Here is a 19,305-nt window from a genome sequence, read left to right on the forward strand (position 1 = left end):
AAGCCATCTGCAATCTATGCAACGGGAGCATCTGCAAAAAGTTAACACAACAATGACGACCTTGATCAGATTGGCGAATTAAGACATTACAGCCAATCTCACAAATTGCATAAAATGCAAAATATTGGCCGATCAGATCAGCGGAAAGCCTACAGGCAACCACCTGGCACTTCAAGGAACCTCCCTGTGGCACAGTGCAGCTAACAGCTACATTACAGGCCTCCAGGCATAGTTGCACCTCGCTGCCCTCACAAGATGACAGTTATTTTTCAATGTCATTGTCATACTGTATAAAGAGATCTATGCAACCATCAGAGTTTTTTTTTAGACAGATGAGGTTCCATGATTCTGACCATACTGAATGAGGAAGTGTCAGCCATAATACAGTGGGGAGAACAAGTATTGGATACACTGCCGATTTTGCAGGTTTTCCCACTTACAAAGCATGTAGAGATCTGTAATCTTTATCATAGGTACTCTTCAACTGTGAGTGATGGAATCTAAAACAAAAATCCAGAAAATCACATTGTATGATTTTTAAGTAATTAATTTACATTTTATTGCATGACATAAGTATTTAATCACCTGCCAACCAGTAAGAATTCCGGCTCTCACAGACCTGTTAGTTTTTCTTTAAGAACAGTTCTGCAAAACTACAAAGACGGGGGTGTTACAGGTGATTGTAATGTGATGGGGTGACACAAGTATAAAAGAAACATCTCCAAACAACCTATGTTCACCCACATTCATAAAGTACTGTAAAGCACATACAGCATAAACATGGCAGGTGTATAAAGAGCTATGCTACAAGGGAATAGATGAGAATGAATAATCCCTGTACATCATCTATCACTGGAAAATGACTGATTCATGGAGGGCCTACTCATAAAATATAGTATAACAACAATACAATTTGTACTTACTCTGGAGCAAGCAAAAAATAGGGGATTTCTTTCTTGCTACTCCATTAAGAACAGATTTGTCCTATTTTCTCCTGAACTCTTGATGATGGTGCTCTTGTGTCTACCTCAAGGCTGCCAGTGCTTCTCTGATACCCCTATACTGTGAGTTTGTCCTTCATTCAGATAGAAGCTCTTCAGTTCAGTTCTTTTCTTCTTTTTCCATTTCTCTCCTTTGTCTATGGATGTATGACCATAGTTGCCAAGGCTGGAGTGACAGAGAGAGCAGGATTCAGAGAAAGAGACGTTCTTTAGTAAGGCTTTAAGGAGCAATGGAAAATTATATTTTGTTTTTGTTTGTAATGTAGCAATGCTAGGTTTTATTTTAGGTAAGTGTCCTTAATTGCTTCTTTGTTGTTAAGTACAGTATCACATTGTCTTTCTGCTGTGCCTGATTAGGCCTGCTAACGCTACTAGCAAATATGTGTGTGAGGCATACTAATTTAAAGGTGGCCTATTATGCTTTTTCTTATTTTCAGTCATAAAGGCCCAGCCCCAATCATCTAAAAAATGTAAAAAACCACTAGAATATGTAACCTCTGTAAAGCCACATCACTGGTGTGTTACATATGTGCCATCCTCAACTACTGATGACACAATGAGTGGTGTCCCATTTCCTTGTTTTAACACCTACCCCTTGTAGCTCTTCTTGTGGGATCACTACCAATGGAGGGCACCGCAAATAAGTGGTAGGGTCAAATGAAGTAAATTGGTCATGTCACAATATCAGATGTTCAAATTAAACATGGCCAAACTGTCAAAATAATGATGTAAACAAATGCAAATGAAATGTGAGCAAAGAGCATTAGCTTCAGACTGCTGTGAATGCTTAGTGTCCTATGTTTTACTTTATTTTCAGCCCAAGCTTATGTCGGCTTGTGACAGGTTTCTTTATATGGTCATCTGCTCAGCCAACATCATAATGTTTTTCAATTGTTAAGGGGTTAGTCGTGCCAAGCCATGACTCGAGTTGAACTGGCATGTTTTTAGTGTTTTTACATTACAGTGCTAAGTAAAAATAAGTAGTTTACCTGTTGGAGGTGTGCTGGTCATCTGCAGCTCTTCATCAAACATCATCATCACTGTAGCTGTTTCTGCTGGTACTATTCATCACTGCATTAATTGTTACTGATCTTCTAACAAATTTCCCCATTGTGGGATTAATAAAAGAATGTCTTATATCTCTTAAACAAAGAGTTCCAAATATGTCCATATGTTCTTTTGTATCATGTCCCATGAAGCTCCACTATTTATGTAAGGAACATGTTTCATTTGCCTAAAATTCAAAATAAAAGTCTCCCATTATTTTCTAATTTAAAGGTATTAATTTTTTGCAATTAAACAGAAAATGTTTGGTTGGCATCAGCAGTAACACAAGGACCTAAGACTGCCTGTTAAGAGGCAAAGGCTGAAATGAGCAGCTACATAAAGGCCCAGTTTAAAATAAATAAGGAGTTTTATGAACTGTGTATTATGCAAAGCTACTCTAGTGGAGTCCAAAAATAAAAAATATAGAGCATAATATGTCCCCTTTAAATCCAAGCAGACACAAATCAGCTGAGCAGAAAAGGCAGTTTTTATACACAATGAAAGTCTTGTTGGAAAAATCACCTGTTTTGTTGTGTGCATATAGTATATAGTATATAGCAAAAAAAGAAAATAAGTATGCAGTTACCCTTTAAGCATCCTGTAGTAATAATAATGATAATAATAACAATAATAACTTTATTTATTTTACTTCTAATTTATCTATTGGACTGCAGCAACACAGCTAAAACCCCTCTTACACAATTACTGGTACAGCTTTCATGCCTAGTGACCAGGTTGATACAAACAAAGTCTCATTGCCACACTGATAAGCCCACAGTGATAAGAAAAATCCTAGATGAAAAGATAAGCATAGCCAAGACCCAGCTATAGAATAAATTACTTTATTTGTGAATGACTAAAATAACTTAGTCCTATCCTCCATTAGTGAGTTGAAAATTAAAGGATAGGTTTGTGTTTTTTCAAGTCTGTTGTTGTCCAAGACTTCCTATAGTGACTTTAATGTACAGTATGTGATGGAGGACAAAATCCACAGTCTTTGTTCTGTGTCAGAATGCATGCATAGTTCAACTGAAGCTTACATGAGTCGTCAACAGTCAGAGATAGACAAATAAGGTTGGTGTCTTCTAAAATTAGTTTCCACAGTGTTTCCTTACTGAGTCACAGCACAGGAGTGAATATTTTGTATTTTGTAGATACCCACATTCAGACTGGTGATGATTCATATTAGCTTAATTTATACACAGAAAGAGGATTGTAGATTATGTCCCCTGTCATTCACATTGAAATAGAAAAGAAGGTATTGGCACTTATCTAACCCAGCAACCATAATCAGCCTCCTACAGTATATGATCAACATTTCAACATTTTGTGCTATATCTTACAGTAAAAACCCCACTAAAAGCCATGTGAACATTGCTTCAATCATGTCATCTCTCCACCGACACACATGCATACACACTCACACACACACACACACACACACAGTATATGGCACCCTGCAGCTTTATCTGACCATGTGCTGTAGGCTCTGTAGTGATTACAGCCGCCTCCTGTGAAGAGACCTTTCAGTGCAGACGGGGGGAGGCTGATCCATCCGCTTTCAGTGAGCGAGGTAAACACAGATGTTACCAAGGCTGAATGTCCACTTAGAGCAAATCACCAAGACAGCCAGACTGATAGAGGTGAAATCCAATCACCTGCGTGGGGTTCACTGATTGAGCAAGCGAGGTTGTGTGTGACATTGCAGAGCTGTGGATGAGTTGCATGTGCGGTTTGTGTGGATTACATGTGTGGATCAGGATTGTGTGGTACAGTGCTTGTGTTCTGGTGTTTGTATGCACACATGCAATGTTCACAGACAGCTGGAATCACTCTGTAAAGCTAAGGGATCTGAAAATAATTCATCTACTTTTTTTTCTCTATGACACTGGCACACACACACAAACACTGTATTTCACGTTCATCTTGAGCTGTGGAAAGCTCTTCAACTGCGGCAAAGCCAGATGAGGGGAAGGACAGAAGTCACTGAAGTGTGAAAAATCACTTGAGCCTAGAATTGTCCTCTATCTATCCTTGAGGCCCTCTCCTCTGCAAGTCCATTTGAAGTTTCCTAGATCTTCAGCTATAACTTCATCTACAGTACACTTTGTATGCTTTCTAGTGTATAAAAACTACTTTGAACTAAGACGTCCACTGAAACTGTGTCACCACTCACCAACATTATCTTTGTTTTATAGAACAATATGCAGCTATGGAATATTTATGTTATCTTATCACAATTCACCAGTTTGTCTGAACTTTTGTATTATTCAAAAGTCTAGCCTTCTTTTTTTAGACAGTGGAACATTGTACAAGCTTACATGCATATGTAATTTACAGTAGAGTGGAGCCCATCTCACACATGCACCATTTACAATAATCTGATGCCAATTTAGAGGACCATTTCACAGATTTTTCAGTCTTTTCCTAAATCGTTTTCTGTCTTCTCTGTATTAAAATATCTGCAACAATCAGCCGGATTGTTGGTTGACTCTTCCTTGGACTACAAATAATTTTCCCTCATTTTTGTAGTGGTGCCTTCAAGGACTGTCAAAGGGAGTTCAGCAAACTCAGGGGCAAAAACAGGCCATGTTTTTTCGCTAGCGATGGGGAAAAGCAGGACGCAAAAAGATGAGTATATTTGGAAGGAAACTAGTTTCATGATATAATGTTGAAATCAGAGATGAGGTTGTACTATTATGAGGCCGAATATTGTACTGGAGGAGGAATCACCTAAGGTGGGCAGAAACGCAGAATCCAAAATTAATTATATTTCATGTTAAGAAAAAAAAGAAGCTAGTTTTACAATATAATGTCAGATCAGATGTGGTGCGACTGTGATGAAGCCAAATATCATGCTCTGGAATTAGGAACAACACAGTATGGAGGAAGCAAGCACTGGAGCTATGTTACAGCAGCAGCCAAAAGAAAGATGTGAAAATGGAGTGGCATTGTAGCACTGACCAGTGACCCATTAAGATCATCAGAAAGAATGTAGACAGACTGGAAACTCTCTTTGGTAAACCTGACTTTGTTTTTTAACAGATATTACATCAGACCTTAACTCTGAATAGAGAGCAGCACAGAAGCGACTGTTTATTATCTGTAACTTAAGCAGCAGCATTCAACTTGACCACAATAAGGTCTTGGTTTCTCGTTATAAATAGTGACAAAAGGAACAGCATGTAGTCATAGTTTTTAATTCTTTCATTTAACATTGTTTCCCAAACCAAGCTGAAATGGAGACTAAAAATGGAAGACTCTGAGGTTTTTTGACTGTCCACCAATGTGCTCTGGTCTCAGTAAGGCCAGGTTCAGACCTGACGTGGAAGCGCTGCGTTTATCTGTGAAGCGCCAAGGAGCGGAGACATTTTCGTTTCGGCGCCACCTCCGCATCCGGTTTGAACCTAGCGTAAGTCTGCAATGATCCACATAACTAACTGCAGCACGCTATTTGTTCAGGCCATTCTCATGCTGTTCGTATGATATTGTACGAAAAGTTTTGCACTACTTTTTGTACGATATCATACAAATTTAAATACATCCAGTAACAACAGAGGGTAAAATCTCCTGGTTAAATGTTGAATAATATAGTGTTTATATTTTTAAAATAATATATAATTTTCCTGGATTACTGGATTTTGATCAACAGATTAAATTTTGGGGCTATTTTAAGAACTGCCATGAGACTTGGTTGCGCAGGTGCACTGATCTGCATGTACTTGAATTCATATGATATCATACGAAAAGTAGTGCAAAACTTTCCGTACGATATCATGCGAACAGAGAATGAGAATACGTTGATTTGTTTTATGATCCTGCTAACTAGTGAAATACAACCATACGCGATGAGGAAAATCGTACTATAAATTTAAAAAAGCTTTGGTAAAGAGATAAAATGCTGGTAACTTCTAACATTGTCTCTGCTAACTGGCCACTCTGCCTTGGACGGTGTCATGCACTTTGCTTGTCATAGGATCTTCCCTTATGCGCAATAGGGTAATTTACAGCTTTCATCAAGAGCTCTCATCAAGAGTTTTGATGAAGAGATTCCCTTCCTCTTGTCATAGGGCACCAATTTAAAAAATAATTGCACATTTCCACTACATAGGTGACTTAGTTTTAAGAAATCATTATATTTACAGCAGCAAAATTCCTCTTTAACACCTTCTAACACAAAGAAAACATATCAGTTTAATGAACTATGACACCATGCGAAAGAGTTTTAAAAATGTTGAGGAGTTTTAATATCAGATGAGTCTATAAAACAGCACACTCTTCTTCTATTTTTGTTTTTCATTCATGGCAACTGTGTGGATGAGCATAAATCAATTAATAAATATCTATTAAAATGCTTTAAATACACCATGTGAGCAAAAAGGACTTAAATAAGATACCTAAAATAAGTTTTAAAATCCATCCTTGATGCAGTCTGTGAAAAGAACAAAAAAGGCTTCTTTCTCTTTGTCATAATATTTAATTCATCACTGTTCCTCTGTTCCTGTCTGTCTGTTCCTTCATGCACATCAGGTGAATAAATGAAGCTGTAAGGAACAATAACATAAAATACACCCACTGTATGCCTGAATGACAAACAGCCAACACTTTAACACAAGGATAAATCCAGCAATGTTACGCATGTTGTGTCTAAAAAGGCCTTTTTTTTAGTGTGCGCAGGTGTATTTGTGTACAAGAACACATATACACAAGCACCTACAGTATGTGTATATTATAACACATCTATTTAATCCGATGTGCAGAAACAGCACAGTGTACATAGCTAACAGGACTAGTGCTGACTCAGCGCTGGAAGGGTTGAGTGTCTCTGCAGGATGCTTTGATGTTGAACAGAGGTGGCCCAGTGTCAACACCAGGAGGGGAAGCCTTTTATTCTTCCTTTGCTCTGTAAACTCTATTTATGTCAGGGCTGTGGATATGGTACAGCACAGTAAAAGTGCTTACACATTGCATCGTCTCACACAATAAAGTTCTGTACAAAATAATAGCCAATGTCACTAATTGTAGGATAAAGTATCATGTAATTCAAAATAAAGAAAATGGTTAGCAATATAATATAATATATGATTGATACTGTAAGTTTCAATCTCATGACTCGTAACCTATCACAAATGTATTGTCCTGGAAGGATCTTCAGACATTTTTTCATCTGCTCTCTGTTGGTGAAGAGGTGTATAATTAAGAAAACTCAGATACCAGTAAAATCAGCCACCATATCCTGTGTTTTTCTGTTGTTGTCATGGTGACGCACCAAGCAGCAAGTTGAACCACCATAAAATCTGAATACAGCAGCAATGAGCTGTTCACAAGAGCACCCCCCTTCCCTTGGTGGTCTGAAAACATCATAAATATGCAGTGTGTAGAATTTAGTGGCATCTAGTGGAGAAGACTTGGTAGAATTAGAATACAAAATTCATAATTATTCTTTAATTAGTGTGATCACCTGAATATAATAATCTTTGTGTTGTTATTAGCTCCCTAATGAGGGAGCAGGTCCTCTCTCACAGAGCTTGCCGCATATAATTCTGTCCTAAAAAGACAGGTGCAATCGTCTTGATCTCAATGCAGTGTTTTATACAGTTGTTTTCTCTCTGGAAATCTGTTTTCAGCAAAAGGTTGTCAAATGGTCCCTTTTTGCCACATATTATAATTGTATAATCATGCCTCCACAAAATAAATTGCCTTAGGATACAGACAGGTGCGCAGCTGGGGTCCTGGGAGGTACACTTCACTTCTTAGCTAGTTTCTTCTTCCTCTTCCTTTTCTCCCCAACAGATTAATCTCTCTGAGCAGCTTCGATGAAACGTGTCCTAGTTTGGGTGACGCACAGCCGAACTGCTATAAATGACTACAATCCCACACCATAAACCGTAGAGCAGCCTTACCATGAACAATAGGGGTCTTAAAAGGATTCATTTAGAAAGGTTTTGGTGGAAAGACAGAGGGATGGGCAGACACAAAGATGAGCAGAGACTAAGAGCAGACACAAAGCAGAGAGAGTCTGTGCTGTACAAAAAGACTGTTTTTCATTGCTTCAAGTCCATGTAAAGCAATAATAAATGTGTTCTGAGTTTGTCGCACTGTAGAAAAATTAAGTAATTAATCACCCAGACAAATTTGTTAAAAAAAACAGTCATTCATATCTCAAAGTTGTGGAGTAATAATCAGTATTCTCTTCTCTGAAATGCTGGGGGCATGTCCACTAACAGCACTGAAAACACACTCTAACTGAACAATGTATAGGTTAACAACGCTCAGACCAAAGTCCAATATAAAAATATACAATTTAGAATAGGTCCTGATTGTAAGTATAAGGCAAGCAACATCGATGATCAGAGGCTCTGTTTCATTTGGCACATTGTATGTAGGTAAATATGGACCTGACTTGTAAATCAGTGATGTAACTTAAATGACGAGATCCATCACCAATCATCATTATGTAAAATTGTTGTTTTTTTTCAATGCATTTCGGTGCACTTAGGGTTAGGGCGTTACTCACTTCTCTGCTTAATAGTCCTTAGCTTCTTCATTACAGCAATAGCTTCTCACTACATGCTTTTTGGTTAAGTACTGCCTGACAAATGCTCTCCCTCTGGCCAGTGACCTCCTAGCTGCACAGTGGTTGCTGAAGCCGAAGCCATTGTGGACTGCTGCCGTCACCACATCAGTTGACTCTACCCGTCCTTCCAGCTGACCAGACAGCGCTGAAGCTGGTGGCAGCTCCACCCATCAACAGACATTTCATCTATGTTAAGAATAACTCCTTGAATGCTAACATTAACTGAAAATGGCCCCATTCACCAGTAACAGCAGATTATCCAAAATAAATCTGGTTGCCCCTGATGAAAGTTGGTAAAACAGACCGTCATCAGACCGTGACCTCCAACTCTCGCTGGATCAGTTTGCTGCCGGGATGAGAATCAGCACCTCCAAATCCTAGTCCATGGTGTGTGGTGTAATGGTATTTTGTTTACATGATGATGGCAACACAGGTGAATGCTGGGAGTAGTTCCAGGGTTGAAGCTTGGTGAGACATGTGCCGCCTGTAACCTGCCTTATTGAATGACAGCAAGGTTAGGTTTAGGGTTAGGGTTAGTTCAAAGCAGAACTACACGGTGTCGTTATTGTAATATAAGGACCCACAGCAACAACACAACAGAGTGCACTCTCCAGGTCGGGGATGAGATCCTGACCCAAGTGGAGGAGTTCAAGTAAGTAAGTTGTTCACGAGTGAGGGGAAGGATGGGGCAGGAGATTGATAGGTGGATCGGTGCGGCATCTGCAGTAATGCGGACTCTGCACAGATCCGTCGTGGTGAAGAGAGAGCTGAGCCGAAAGGCAAGGCTCTTGATCTTCCAGTCGATCTTTGTTCCTACCCTCACCTATGGTCATGAGCTTTGGGTAGTGACCGAAAGAACAAGATCGTGAGTACAAGCTGCCAAAATGAGTTTCCTCCATAGGGTGGCTGGGCTCTCCCTTAGAGATAGGGGGAGAGGCTCAGTCATCCAGGAGGAGCTCGGAGTAGACCCACTGCTCCTCCGCGTTGAGAGGAGCCAGATGAGGTGGCTCGGGCATCTAGTTAGGATGCCCCCCGGACACCTCCCTGGTGAGGTGTTCAGGGTACGTCCCACTGTTAGGAGACCGCAGGGAAGACCCAGGACATGCTGGAGAGACTATGTCTCTCGGCTGGCCTGGGAACACCTCGGGATCCCCCAGGAAGAGCCGGACGAAGTGGCGGGGGAGAGAGAAGTCTGGGCTTCCCTGCTTAGGCTGCTGCCCCCACAATCCGACCCTGGATAAGTGGAAGAAGACGGAACAGAACGGTTGAGTTTTCTTCTGACAGTTTACAGAGACAATAGTATGAAGATCATTGTGTGCAAGCAATTGTTTAAGTTCCCATGCAGATGTCACTGATATATAAGATACTGCTTTGAAAGAGAAGCATGTTAATTAGAGTGAAAACATGCAACAACTCTTGAAACACACATAATTACACATGCTCATATCCACATATCCATAAACACCCACTTACACACTCATTATGTGAGTTTACAAACACCTTATGGAAATGCAAACAACAGACTCCTCCATCTCAGTCGTAGGAATTGTATTAATATTCATAGGTGTTTGTGTTTCTGTGGGGGCCAACAGTGTATTTTTCACGGCATACTGATGGAGCTACAACACCGTCTGAGTTCTATTGTCACTCAGACAGTGTTATGAACTCAGTCACCCTCCCCCAATGGAAATTTGCCTTTAATTAGAACAGCAACACATTGGCACAGCAGGCAGGGTCGCAGGGGAGGGAAAAGGTGCATTTGTGCGATTGTGTGTGTCCATGCGTGTGAGTGTGTTTGTGTGTGAACTGAAGTTCCACTGGCAGACAAAGAAAGCAAGAGAGTTAAATAGAAGAGGAGCAACATTTTTATCCAGTAGAGAAAACAATCAGACAAAACAGAAGGGAACATATGGTGTCCACTAAAAGAAACATTCAAATTCACGTCTTATTATCAGCATGGCTATATACTAGGGGTGCAACGGTACAGGTACCCCACAGTACGGTCCGTACCTCGGTTTTTGGGCCACGGTTTCAGTTCGGTTTTGGTACATGTTTTGTGTGTAAAGAGAACAACTGTCTAATAAGCAGCATTGTTACAACAAAGAAATACTCTACCAAACACAAATTTCCTTACTTTTTGTGCTATGTTTTAGATAATATGGATATCATGTGGTTAATCTCCTGTTATATAAAGAAGAGAAAAACTCAAGGTTGGAATCAAACTTTAACCAACGAAACTGAAGTAAAACATCAACAATTTTGGTGAGGAGACTCAAATAACGAAGCCAAGAGACAGCTGTGAAATTACACTTGATGGTTGCATTGCTTAAAGCCCAAGACTCTACAATTTTTCAGTCATGAATGATTAGAGCACTCATAACAGTTACATTTATTATTATTTTCAAAGGAATGGCAACAATCGTAAGATCTGCTTGCAGTCATGAAGGAAATCCATGCAAGTCTTTTGCATTGAGACACATGATTTGTCCATAAGCAAACCATATTGACACTGTTTATCTTTGAAGGAAAGTCTAAAACACTGAAAGCTATAATTACCTTACTAGCAATGATGCACCATCTACTCTCAAATCAAAATCTGAACAACTTTATAGTCCACCCTCATTGCACAAACATAGAAACTCGTCTTCAGCTTACATGCTAGTCAGACATCACATCATAACAGACATCACAAAAACAGCAAGCAAAAACATTTTACGCTGTATTTGTTCCAACTATGTAAAAGAGCAAGGAATAAATCACTAAAAATGATTTAAAATAATTGAAGTCCAATTTAAGAAGTAAAATGTCAGGTACATGGGATTAAAACAATATTGGCATGTCCATTAATTAGAGTTTTACTGATGTACAGTATGTGGGTTGAGTGATATTCATGTAACCCTGTTCTGCAAGAATATAAAGTGCTCCACAATCAAGGCATAGTCACCTTAACTGTTAACTGTTACAGGACACAAGTCTTAACAGTGTGAACTTATAGTCTAATTGGTAACTGAACTAGCGAGCCTGCTAACCTACAGTTAACTATAAACTAATGCTCCTGAAATTCAGCAGCTAGTGGTCCATGTGGTCTGTAGACTGCATTGTAGAACACAAGGCCATGTACAGTGCACTGTGGGAGATACTTCAGGGCTTCATGTCTTTATGAAATTGAAGTCTAGATGAAACTCATTTTAAGAGTATCTAACTTCTGTATTTTGACGTATTTCTGAGGGAACAGATGGGTGAGACATAGTGTTGAAGGGAATTCAATTTGAAGAAGGTATGTCTTGAATCTTAGCTCTGTGTCGCTAAAAGTTGAAGATTGACTGATAAGATAAGATACATTTATTGATCCTACAGTGGGGAAAATTCATTGCTACAGCAGCTCAAAAAACAACAACAAAAATTTAAAAATGTATACAACAATAAAATTAAAAGGACCCTAAAATGCAATTATAACATATGTATATATATACAACAATTATAAACTAAGAAAAAGGACCTTAAAGTGCAATTATAGCATATATATACAACAATAAAATTAAAAACAAAAAAGGGACCCTAAAGTGCAACTATAGTGCAGCATTGTACAGTGTGATTGCAGTTGGAATGAAGGACCTGCGGAAGTGCTCCTTCTTACACTTGGGGTGTAGTAGTCTGTCCCTGAAGGAGCTGTTTAAGGCAGTCACAGTCAGATGCAGGGGGTGAGAGGTGTTGTCCATGATGGAGGACAGTTTGGCCTAAACCCTCCTCTCTCCCACCACCTCTATGGTGGATGTCATGATATTATTGGCTGAAAACGTTTGGTTCAAACCTACAAAGGCACAGGTGGTTATCAAATCATTCCATGCTAACAGAATACAACAACAAAGTTGAAACAACAACAAAGATGTATGTGACACGTGTGTAAGTTTGGAGAAAATTATGAAGAGAATGATGAATCATTGACAACTGTCAGAGCAGTTCAAATAGAGACCAGTTGAGACAGAGAGTGTGTGTTGACTCATCAGCAGCATACAATATATCAAATATATTAAATTCTCCATCTCCACCTTTCTTTCTCTCTTAGGATTCATTCAGCCTGAGAGTGATGCCCCTACAGAGAGATGAAAGCAGGGGAAGTGCTTTGTAAATGAATAACCTCTACGTGCCTGGCTTCCGTCATTGTTCATTAGGGGAGGTGTGTGCGTGTGCGTGCGTACGTGGGTGCATGTGTGAGGATGAGAGTGAGAAAACTGGTTCAACTTTTGTGTGTGTGTGTGTGTGTGTCACAGGGAAACAAAAAGTGAGGGAAGAAGAAAATAAAAAGAGTAAAGGCAAGTGCTTCTCTGCAACTGCGGTTTTCTTCTAAGGTGTGTGTAGACATGAGAGCTTATATTCCCCATGAGTGTGCTGCACATTAGACCCAGGCAATCACACACCATCAGGCCTCTGCACATTAGCTGCCTGAATCCTAATTAGATCCATGCCTATGCACACACACATTCACACACATACAGTCCATAAAAGAATCCCCTTATGATCACATCTAATGCCAAACAATGTGAATCAGTTCATCGCTCAGATTTACTGTTGGAACATACAGCACTACTAGAGGGAATAATGTCTCACTGGATGGTCATATTTGAGATTTCAATGGTCCTTTTGTGCGTTTAGTTATTTCATTTTGGCTTTATGTTTGGCTTGCATGATTGTGTTATTAGATAGGCAAATACACAATGTTTTCTTTTGAAATGGCAGCAGTTGATGCATTATTGTTGTCCAGTGAACCAAAGAAGCTTACTTGCAGATTTCATGAATACTTAAGTTCTTTTCATTCTCCATCTGCCCAAGCAGTTTTAAAAAAAAATTATAAATAAATATTTTAAAATAATAAAATCTAGAAACTTCCACATTTTAAGTTACAGATTTGGATGGAATGATTTTTTTTTCATTGTCCACATTGTGGATACAATTCACCAATCTTCTAAGGGTTCCTCATGAAGCCTTTTTGATTCATGTCATTGCTTGCAAAGCCTCCTGCTCAGCGCAATGGAAAACTCTTGTTAAAAACCTGATGCTTCCTCATTACTGATGCCACTGAGTTACAGAGAGAGTTCCAGCTGGGTCACCAAAATATGAAAATAAATACTACACTTGTAGTTAGCCATATGTAAATGTATTTTTTGCAACATCTGGTAAATAAGAAAAGTTGAGTTTCAACAAAGTTCTCTGCATTGTTTGAACTGCTCCCCAACCTCCTGTTTGGTTTCCTTAATATACAATATAAGGTTTAAAGAGAGTCTAGAAGAGAGTTGTTGTAGCAATGTTTTTGTTGTAGAGATTGTTTTCTTATAACCTTTTCTGATGACAATTTTATTAAAGAGGAAACCAAATCAATGGTCTGGATGGTTGCCAGTAGGGTTGGCCAATATGGATAACATCCTCCATCACAGTAGGCTACATGTAATTTTATATAAGATATCGATCTATGATCATGATATAGTACACTTTGGCGAAAAATCTATTGAGAAAGTGATGGATACAGCAACAACAAAGGTATAGTATTTTTGGTTAATCCAGTGAATTTAAATACCTGACAAGTCATGGTACTTTGTCAGCAATTGTAAAGGTATGTTCAGACAAAATGGATGTATGCTAGCTCGCAACAGACACAGTGACCATGTCTGATTTTTCTGTTGATTCCTTCCAGTGTTTAGCCTTTATTTGTCTAAGTATGTCTGTGAAGCAGAGTTATACATTTCTGGGATACACACGATTTTTCCCATAAAAAATTAATTTCTTGCAAAGATGTGTTCATTTGCGCTGTCCCAAGCAAATTTGTGTCTTTCAACTGACTTCATATGCAATCTACCTGAACACACAGTAATAATAATAAACAATTCAACATTATCCAGCAACAATCTTGCTCATTGGTTTGTAATGAAAATATAATACATTCAGAGGTATCAAGGAAATACATATATAAATGGCATGGTCACTCGCACAGTGAAGCATTATTCAGTGACATGTTGGCTCCCTGCCACTCACAGGATGTATGACTCAAAGTAATGACTCTGAACAAATATGACCCTGATACACATACACATATTTTCACAGTACTAGTATTACCTGGGGACCTCTAATAATTTGTAATAATTACAGAGGTTTTCTGTGATCCTAATCTTATGCAAATCTGCCATGTCTGTAATTTGTAAACTAAATATTCCAAATTACATACCATACTTCACCAAACACGTAATAATATTAGCCCCGTGCAAATTGGCATCTTAGTAAATAGATTTTTTTGTTTGTTTTGCAAGGTTTTTTTAATATTTGTTTTATGTTGTTGTCAAAATAAGGACACTGAATGAGATCTGATCTGGTCTTCTTATTGGCTTTGAGGCTGTCACCTTACTTTCTGTGCATCTCAACTCTTGGTCCAAGTGTAAAGTGCAGAGCCTTGACATTTCCAATCATATCTGTGGGGATAATGTCAGTAAATACAAGTTAAATACACAATTAGCTTATCCTGTGCAATGCACAAAACACGGACATGGGGGGGATCATTTCTAAATCATATGGTCCCAAGCTAACACTAGATCCATGCGTATAGGACTTGAGTCCTCATCACAGCGTTTGTGTTCTCGTATGTCTGTGAGACACTGGAGCCAGCATCAGCAGCAGTATGAAGTGTGAATAGTGTTTATATGTGTGACTGTGTTTGTGTTTTCCATGCATGGATGCAGAGAGGGATGGCAAAATGATCCTTTCTGTCTCAATGAGCCCAGGCTGGCCTCATGGTGGCTGAACCCGGCAGCAGCCATCTGGATTGGCTGGCAGTTCCCGGCTAATGGAGCACAAGCTGGCATTTTGGCTGGCGGGACGAGTCTTGAGTTGGATAATGACTATAGTGATGAAATGGGGTGTAGATTTTGAACTTGGCTGTGAGAACATCATGCAGTAAGTAGCTTACATTGCTGGTTGGGCAACATCTTGGACACTGGAACACAAATCGTACTGTGAGTAATAACTAGCTGCAGGATAATGTTGATTGACCTCTTAATTAAATCAAACCTGCCACTCAATTCTAGTTTTGTTGTCTGGCTAATGTAATGGAATAGCTATACTTAAGATACATCTAAGTGCCCTGAAAGCAAGCTTTTAAATTCAAATGATAATTTATGTGTGGAACCCAACAAAGCTGTCCAATTACTCCAGTGAGATTTTTTGCCAGCAGCACAATCAATTAAATGGGAAAAAATCTGCCATTGCTAATCAGGGTCATTAATGTAATTATTGATTGATGGGTTATTATCACTATTTGCTCATCTTTTACTCAGGTTTTATCCTTCAAGTTATCAAATAAGCCATCGGGGAGTTTTGATGTGAGCGAATATTTCAACACTTTACATGAAGGCTACAGAAGAGAGTTTAAACTAGAACACAAAAAGCAAAGTGAACATTTACTTGGGGGGGATGTAACGTACAACATTGTTTCCACTAGCTTATAGGCATGTTTGCCTCTGTGTTAGTTGGTATTGGAAGGATTCAGCAGGCCTCACTTGAGGAAGGCAGGAGAAAAGACTGATTCCCCTCCGGGATTGCAGAGGTCACTGTGGGAGGCCTCTTTCACGCTTATCTTCTTCTTCTTTATTTATCTCTCTGCTTCTGCCTCTTCAAATTACTGGGCGGTCCTTGGTGGTTTGTGGCCTCTGTACTTCTTTCTTGCATTATTTCAAATAAAATGCTTACATACACAAAAGTACACTGTAAATACACACACAGACCCTTCATATACTGTATGAATTTTCATTTCATTTTCAGGCTTTATCTGAAAGATAATGCTATTACACTCAAGTACTAAATGTAATAATTTGTTGTCATTTTATGTGTCAGCAGAGTGGTAAAGAAACATGCCAAAAATGTACATCAAATTTATGGACTGTGTGTGTTTTTCCTGCAAATACTGTACATACAGTATCATGGTTTCAGTTCCTTGATAACCAAATAAAAAGGATCATTTTTTTTAAAAAATTTCCAAATATTATGTGTTCTTGTTGACAGATTTTTATTTATTTATTTATTTTAACAACTTAAATTCGGGGATAACTTAAAGTTAAGGCATCTGACGCATCCCTGGCAATGACTCATTTAAGGCTCACCTCCCTGCATACCCCTCTGCTATGCAAATAGCTGCTGAGCTGCTGACCTTTTTAACTGGAAATAACAGGCATGAATATGGAAATGTATGTATCTGGTGACCATCAAGCAGGGGTGCATAATTGTACTATCATCCACCCACAAAGCCTGAAATTTTGAGAGTGTGACCTCCACTGTGATTGTACAGAGAGAGAGAGATATACTTACAGACTTTGTGTGTGGTGGTCGTGGACCATGGAGGATAGTGATCAAAGCTCAGGGCAACAGGGAGAGACTTAAGAGGATTGTTATGCTACGCCCTTGTGTGTGCCTTTGTACCACTGTGCCTGGGTGTACACACAGAATGTGCGTACACTTGTGCTGGCACGCTGTTGTGTGTATATGGGCACTTGTGCATCTGTTTATGTCAGTCTACCTTTATGCATATCCTCCATATGTTTTTGCATATGTCCATGCTGCGTATAACTTTGCCTTTATTTCAAGATCAGAGATGGTCATAAAGGCATGACCAGTGTGGAAACACTTTGGCTCAGTGGAGCAACACTTTGTAAAGATTTGGAAGGCAGATTTCCTTCATGTGTAAAAATGTACATAATACATAATATAAAAAATGTAATTGTTAGTTTTACAGTGCGTACGTTCCTTGGTGTTGGAACTATAATGATTGCCGGGGTGGCTGTGGCTCAGGAGGTAGAACGGTTTCAACCAATTGGAAGATCAGCGGTTGGCACCCTGCGTGGTTGACCCTGCCATCAGTGTATGAATATGGATGAATGAGACGTAGTGTAAAAGTGCTTTGAGTGGTCATAACAACTAGAAAAGTGCTACATAAGTACAGTCCATTAACCATTGGAGTTCAAAGTCAGCAACAAAAGAGAAATGTAGTTTTAGTAAATATAAATATAAATAGATATAAATATGGATGTGTGTGTATGTGGATACCGTCACTGGTATTGTCGATTGTGATACACCTGTGATAAGTTGTATTTGCATGTGATTATGTCCTCTTTTATGTCTACGTACCTCACAGACACCCACCACTTCAATCATGTCTGCACTGGTCCCTTCATCCGATCCTCACAGACAAAGCCAGCACCAAGAGCTGCATACTGAGATCCAGTATTTGGCGAGAGCAGTGAGTAAATGGAACTGATTAACAATGAAGCGGCACAGAGAAGATAGACAGACAGATGGGATTCAGACTCAGAGAGAGGATGTCAAGCCAGAAACAGAGCAAAGCATAATCACACAAACTCCTGTCCAGAGCTAGATGGATGTGACTTTGAATTCTCAACAGGGTGGCCACTGCTGCGGTGTGTGCGTTAGTTTGTGTGAACAGAGGAGCGATGGAAAAAGATCCTGGTGGTGCTGTGGATCAGATTTGCATAAAGCAGAAACAACCAATGAATATTTTAAAAGAGTCATTTGAAAACACACAAAATGAGTGAGAGACATGCAGACAAACATCTAATCCCAAATAAACACACATTTACTTTGAACGTCATGCTCTCACTGACATACAACTTAAGTACACAACCAGTCCCTCTCTTGTGTCTCTTCTTTCGTCAGCCTAAAGGCAGAAAGCTTTTTAGCCTCATTTTTCAGTTGTGCATCTGAAGCACATCTGGCCGGACAGTTACGCTTCTATTTGAATCAGTGTAGCTGTCATGTAACTACACTTTTAACTGTGGCCTGAACGCATCCTGTGTAGACACAAATAGAGGCATGAAGCTGCTGCTCTACTAACATGCTGCTTAGTAGGCTGTATAGTGTCAGCCAACTTCCTCAATGTCAGCACTCAAATTCTCTGTTATGTCTGTAAAACCAGCTCTAACCATATCACCTATCTCAGGTAAGGATTGTTAAATTCCCCCAAATTCCAATAAACTACAGAACAGAGGTGCTAATGTTATCTTAATCCATCCTCATAGAGAAATACAAAGTAGATGTGCTTGTCATTAACTGTTCCTAACGTTAGCCAGTTATTCAAACAATTTAATTTCCTTACTTTCCACTTAACAAAAAATATCCTTTTCACAGAAAAGAATAGCAATGCTTTTAGACATTGTGTCAGTGCAAATTTGATTCAATCCATACTACTGCCAACACAATTCTGGGCATACTGATACTATTTACATTTGATATTAAACATAAACAATTCAATACATTTTATCCAGCATTTAGCATATTTCAACATCTTTTACTCTCAAATTCTTGGCTGCTTGACATAAATCTGCAATCCGCTTTCACTTGTCAAGTTTATTTCACCCAAGACTTTGGCAACTCCTGCACATTAAACTGAGCTAACAAAACAATTTTAGAGTTGACTGACACTAATGGACACACTATATACAAACTTGGAGGCATTTGCTACTTTAGCAAAACTTTTAGTAAAACTACAATTTTCAGAATGGAAACAGTGTTAAAATGGACCAATTTGGTAGTTGGTTAGGATATGCAAACTCAACTAATGCATAATAGTGAGTTAGTTAGCTGGTTCTGCTTAAGTCTGAGCAAATAAACACACTGTTAAAAGGCTGT

The sequence above is a fragment of the Scomber japonicus genome, chromosome 2 (assembly GCF_027409825.1).
Source record: "Scomber japonicus isolate fScoJap1 chromosome 2, fScoJap1.pri, whole genome shotgun sequence".
Lineage (NCBI taxonomy): Eukaryota > Metazoa > Chordata > Actinopteri > Scombriformes > Scombridae > Scomber > Scomber japonicus.